Source organism: Papio anubis, unplaced genomic scaffold (assembly GCF_008728515.1).
Source record: "Papio anubis isolate 15944 unplaced genomic scaffold, Panubis1.0 scaffold2280, whole genome shotgun sequence".
Classification (NCBI taxonomy): domain Eukaryota; kingdom Metazoa; phylum Chordata; class Mammalia; order Primates; family Cercopithecidae; genus Papio; species Papio anubis.
In genome coordinates, this window is record NW_022162329.1 from 1 (window position 1) to 6,409 (window position 6,409).

Here is a 6,409-nt window from a genome sequence, read left to right on the forward strand (position 1 = left end):
CCCAATACTCCGGCCCCTCCTGCTCCACCCACGGCGCCCGCGGCTCCATCCTCTGGCTCGCGGCGTCGCTGTCAAACCGCACGAACTGCGTGTCGTCCACGTAGCCCACGGCGACGAAGCGGGGCACCCCGCGGCCCGGCCGGGACGTGACGGTGTGGAAATACCTCATGGAGTGGGAGCCTGGGGGCGAGGAGAGGCTGAGACCCGCCCGACCCTCCTCCCCGCGCGGCTCCCCGGGTCCTGCGCCCCCGCCGTGCGGGCCCCTCCCTCCTCCCCCCTCCCCGCAGAGGCCGTTTCCCTTCCGACCCCGCACTCACCCGCCCGGGTCTGGGTCAGGGCCAGGACCCCTGAGAGCACCAGGAGGAGGGTTCGGGGCGCCATGACCGCCATCCTCGGCGTCTGCGGAGAATCTGAGTCCTGGTGGGTGAGTGGGGACTTTAGAACCGGGACCGCGGCGACGCTGATTGGCGTCTCTAGAAACCCGACACCCAATGGGAGTGAGAACGGGGTTCGCGTCGTGAGTATCCAGGAAGAAGGACCCGACGCAGGTTGGGAGAAGAAGAGAAACTCTGCGGAGATGGGGAATCCCCAACGCTGGGCCTCCCCAATCCATACACCGCCTTCGGGGCCTGAGACCCTGAGAGCCACACCTGGGGCCCTGGGACTTCGCCCTGACACCGCTCCTCCTGTGCCAAGCGCTCTGTCTCACTGTTTCCCTGAGTCTTGGCCCAGGAGCTGTCTGAGAAACCAGGGAGAACCCCTGGGCATGGGCCCCGTCCCTCTCCCTTCACTTTTCATCCCGGAATCTCCATCCCTGAACTGGACTCCCTGCCTCCCACTCCTTACCTGTCCCCCTGGACTCTTCTAGAAGAAAACTCACCCCACGGAGCTTGGTGCCAGAGAGTGAGCTTGCCCTGGGAATGAAGGTATAGAGATCATTTTTTTTTTGTTTTTTTTGTTTTTGTTTTTTTAATCTGGAGAAGTTGTGCCTGAGTGCATGAGACAGAATAGAGACAAGTTTGCTCTTTGTTTATTAAATACACTGGGTAGTAGAATCTTGGTAACCCCCGAATGATCAAGAATCCAACTGGTAAAAAATGTGACTTTGGCCCCTTGATATATAAATGTGTCTAAAAGCGTTACAACAGGACTCACAAAGCTCCTAAATTTCACTTTCCCAAACAATGTATCTGTGACTCCCACTTGTCGTATTTTAAGTTTACCATCATTCCATAGCGCTGAGTTTCTGAGTGAGTCCAGGATATTTCCTCAATACAAAGTAGCACACTGTGTTACTATATGTTGCAACCAGGAAACATATAGTTTGCCTATGTGTCAGGTGAATGACCAGGAGCTGGTTGTTGGGGCCATCATAGAATCAGCCTAGCAAGGGTTGGATCTTCCTTTTGTGTTTAATTGGGACACAGTTGGAAATTGAAGTTCAAGTGATCATTGTGAACGGTATTAAACTACATCCTCTTCGGCCATGGAAATTCTCCTTACCTTTTAAAACTAAGTTACATGTTTAATATCTTATAATTAATTTAGGCCAGATGTGGTGGCTCACGCCTGCAATCCTAGCACTGTGGAAGGCAGAGGAAGGCAGATTTGTTGACTCCAGAAGTTCAAGATCAGCCTGGGCAAAACCCCCATCTCTACAAAAAAATTAGAAAATTAGTCAGGCATGGTGGTTCATGCCTGTAGTCCCAGCTACTCAGGAGGCTGAGATCAGAGGGTCCCTTGACCCCAGGAGGTTGACACTGCAGTGCATGGTGATCATGCCACCGCACTCCAGCCTGGGTTACAGAGTGTGACCTTGTCTCAAAAATAATAATGATGATGATGATACATTTGGAGCAAATGCAATTTAACGTGTAATAATACATCCTGTCTTGTGAAAATGTATTGTTTATTTACGATTGCATAACAAATTATATAACACTTAGCTCAAAACAACAAATATTCATCATCTCCCACAGTTTCCAATGGTTAGGAATCCAGGAGAGGTTTCCCTGAGTGCTTCTGGCTCAGGACCTCTCACAAGGTTGCAGTCCAGTTGTCAGTCAAGGGCTGCATCATCTGAGGGCTTCACTGGGGCTGAGGATTCACAAGAAACATGGATCAGTCACATGGCTGTGGAAAAGGCCTAGTTCCTTGCTGTCTGTTCCCAGAAGACCTCAGTTCTCAGTCACGTGGACTTTCCTGCAGGGCTGCTTATTGCACAGCAGCTGGCTTCCCCCAGAGCTCATGATCCCAGAGACAGAGAGAAGGTGGAAGCTGCAGTGAGTTTTATGTTCTACACCCAGAGTCACAAACTGTTATGTCAGCATTATTCTATAAGTTAGAAGTTGTATTAGTCCATTCTCACACTGCTATAAAGAAATACCTGAGATTGGGTGATTTATAAAGGAAAGAGGTTTAACTGACTCACAGTTCTGCATTGCTGAGGAGCCTGCCCCAGGAAACTTAGAGTCATGGCAGAAGTGGAAGCAAACACGTCCTTCTTCACATGGTGGCAGGAGAGAGAAATGCAGAATGAAGCAGGGAAATGCCCCTTATAGAACCATCACATCTCATGAGAATTCCCTCAGTATCATGAGAACAGCATGGGGGAACTGTCCCCATGATCCAGTCACCTCCCATGTGGTCCCTCCACCAACAGGTGGGGATTACAATTTGCATGACAATTCAAGATGAGATTTGGGTGGGAACACAGAGCCAGTCCATATCAGAAGTGCCTCATTAAGTCCAAGCCACACTCAAGAGAGGGAATTAAGCTGCACCTCTGGAAGGGAACAGTATCAAAGGATTTGAATATATGTTAAAAGCAAAATTAAAACTATTGTTTCAGGATTTTGAAAATCAAAGGCTTCTTTTATCTAATTATTTTTCATTAACTCCTTAAGCTTGTCTTTTAATTTAATTTAAAGTTCCAGGGTACATGTGCAGGATGTGCAGGTTTGTTACATAGGTAAACGTGTGCCATGGTGGTTTGCTGCACCTATCAACTCATCACCTAGGCATTAACCCTGGCATGCATTAGCTATATTTGCTAATGATCCCCCAACCACTGCCCTCTCCCAAGAGGCCCCAGTGTGTGTTGTTCCTCTCCCTGTGTCCATGTGTTCTCATTGCTCAGTTCCCAATTGTAAATGAGAACATGTTGTGTTTGGTTTTCTGTTCCTGTGTTAGTATGCTGAGGATAATGGCTTCCAGCTCATCCATATCCCTGAAAAGGACTTGATCTCATTCCTTTTTATGGCTGCATGATATTCTATGGTGTATATGAACCATATTTTCTTTATCAAGTCCATCATTGATGGGCATTTGGGTAGATTCCATGTTTTTGCTATTGTGAATAGTGCTACAGTGAAGGTAAACATGCATATAACTTTATAATAGAATGATTTATATTCCTTTGGGTATATATCCTGTATTGGGATTGCTGGGTCAAATGGTATTTCTGGTTCTAAATCTTTGAGGAATCGCCACACTGTCTTCCACAATGGATTAACCGAGTTACTTTTCCTCCAACAGTGTAAAAGCATTCCTATTTCTCTGCAACCTCGCCAGCATCTGTTGTTTCTTGACTTTTTAATAATTGCCATTCTGACTGGCATGAGATGGTATCTCATTTGTGGTTTTGATTTGCATTTCTGTAATGATCCGTGATGTTGACCTTTTTTTCATATTTTTGTTGGCCACATGTACATCTTCTTTTGAGAAGTGTCTGTTCAGGTCCTTTGTCCACTTTTTAATGAAGTTGTTTTTTTCATGTAAATTTGCTTAAGTTCTTTGTAGATTCTGAATATTAGAACTTTGTCAGATGAGTAGATTGCACAAATTTTCTCCCATCCATAGGATGTCTGTTTGCTCTGATGATAGTTTCTTTTGCTGTGCAGAAGCTCTTTTGTTTAATTAGATCCCATTTGTCAAGTTTTGCTTTTGTGGCAGATGCTTTTGGTGATCTCATCATAAAATCTTTGTCCATCCCTGTGTCCGGAATGGTGTTGTCTGGATTTTCCTCCAGGGTTTTTCTAGTTTTGGGTTTTACGTTTAAGTATTTAATCCATCTGGAGTTAACTTTTGTGTAAAATGTAAGAAAGGGGTCCAGTTTCCATTTATGGCTACCCAGTTCTCCCAGCACCATTTATTAAATAGGGAATCCTTTCCCCATTGCTTGTTTTTGTCAGGTTTGTTGAAGATCAAATGGTTGTAGATGTGCGGTCTCTTTTCTGAGTTCTCTATTCTGTCCCATTGGTTTATGTGCCTGTTTTTGTAGCCTTGTAGTATAGTTTTAAGTCGGGTAGCCTGATGCCTCCAGCTTTTTTTTTTTTTTTTTTTTTTTTTGCTTAGGATTCTTCTGGCTATACAAGCTCTTTTTGGATCCATATGAATTTTAAAATAGTTTTTTTCTAATTCCATGATAAGCTTCTCTTTTTAAATTCATGATTAAAAGTTTGAGACATCACAGAGCTTTGGGTGCTGAGACAGAGTAAGGAAATACAACAATATCTCTGAGTTTTTCTTGCCAATACCATTGTTATTAAATAACAATGTTCTCTTCAATGAGTTAACACAGTTGAGAACATAGAGTAACTAGATCAAATAGTTCCAAGACTTCAGTCCCTTAAAACTAATGCCTTGAAAATAAGTCTTTGTTTTGTCTAAGATGTCTCAAATTTAGTGGAAGTATGTCCCAAGCGCCAATTTTCTTATTGAAATATCATCTTCACTAAACATTTGCCTACACTTAAAAAAAAAAACAAAAAACTCTGCTCTATGGAGTAGCCGTTCTTTTGTTTCTTTACTTCTCTAATAAACTTGCTTTCACTTAGAAAAAAATTGCCTAATCAAATTGCTTTTCATTTACAAAAATGTGAATCTCATACTTCAGTCAACACATCTAGCTTAACATGATGCCAATAACTTTGGTTTGATGCAGTAGCCCGAAATGGTTAGCTCGAATTGAGAAACAAGGTTTTTTCAAAAACTGGCTATTCGGTGGGCATTCTATAATAAACTTAACATCTTTTGTTGTGGTATTGAATGAGATGTGATAGAAGTGATTTGGACACCACTATGATTCTATATAGCACTCTATTATGTGCTTCCAAATTTTTTTTTCGTTTTAGCAGTCCTATTCTGTTTTCCATTCATATTTGCTATTCCATCACTGGATATTCCTTCCTACTCTTTTCTTGTTTCATTTGTTTTGATCAATGATGTGCATTTCCAATTCTGTAAAAGTTTAATTCAGTTTTATGTGTGGTAAAATGTAACATCAAATCCTTTGCAAGATGGAATTACCTTGCACAGCAGATTGAACATTGTATAATTGAAAATCTAGAGAGATGCCAGTGAGCCAAGGATCAAATGACCTATTTGTAGCCAAGGCCATTTTCATGGCATCCTGGTCCTCTCTGTCACATGGCTCTGTAGGATTCTCTGCGGTTTTCTTCAAATGTAAGTAGTTCTTGTTAAGGATGCTTGCAATGAACTTTGGTATTCTTTTCTCTTTCATTTCTATAAAAAACAGGTATATTTTAATTTGAAAAACTCTGTTTAGGAAATATAATCAAGTAACTAGCAGGCTGCCCAGCACTGGTGTAAAATACAAACCTGTAAAGCTCCCCTGGGCTGCTGCCCATTCACATCCCCCAGAAGGAGACTCCATCCTGAACCTGTGATTATTATTCCTTTGTATTTCTTTAAAGATTTGTGCAATAAGTATTTATATATTCCCAAACCAAATATCAGTTAGTTTTGCTGGTTTTTAAGCTTCCTGTACAGCAAATTCCTACTGCATTTATTTTCCCATGATGCACATTACGTATAGGAGTTATCTGTGGTGTGGGAGACTGTCATTCACTCATTTTTACTGCTGAAGGTTTACATTTTATGGTTATACCACAATTTCACTACTTTCCTATTGATGTATATGTGGCTGATTCCACTTTTTGCCATATACATTAGTGTGCATGTCTCCTGTGCACATAGGTAAGAAAGCCCCCCAGAGTGTATGATTAGGAATGGGTTGGTTGGATGATATGTTGTATGGACTTTAATCATACTAGATAATGATAATATGATTTCCAAAGTGATTGTGGCTACTTAAACTTTTACAATAAATGTGTAATACTTGATGATGTGTTCTGAAAATACTGCGTCGAAGGAATTGAGTTAAAAGTCACTGTCTTGGCAGTAGAATTACAGCAGGCATTTTCATTCAGACTCTGTTAATAACTTCCTGTTGTTTACTTGTTTCTTATATACCATGGCATTATACTTTTGACATATAGATTCAGAAAATGCTTACTTATAGCACAATCACATAGAGTTATTTATATATTAGGAAAATTTCATAATAAAAAGGAAAAAATGGAGGAAGAGAGGGAAAGAAGGAGGA

General features: G+C 42.1%; 1 pseudogene; it reads right to left on the reverse strand.

Annotated features, from left to right (window-relative positions):
• Positions 1-4: 4 nt before the first annotated feature.
• Positions 5-1,441, reverse strand: LOC116272857 (annotated as a pseudogene).
• Between the last annotated feature and the right edge of the window lie 4,968 nt (positions 1,442-6,409).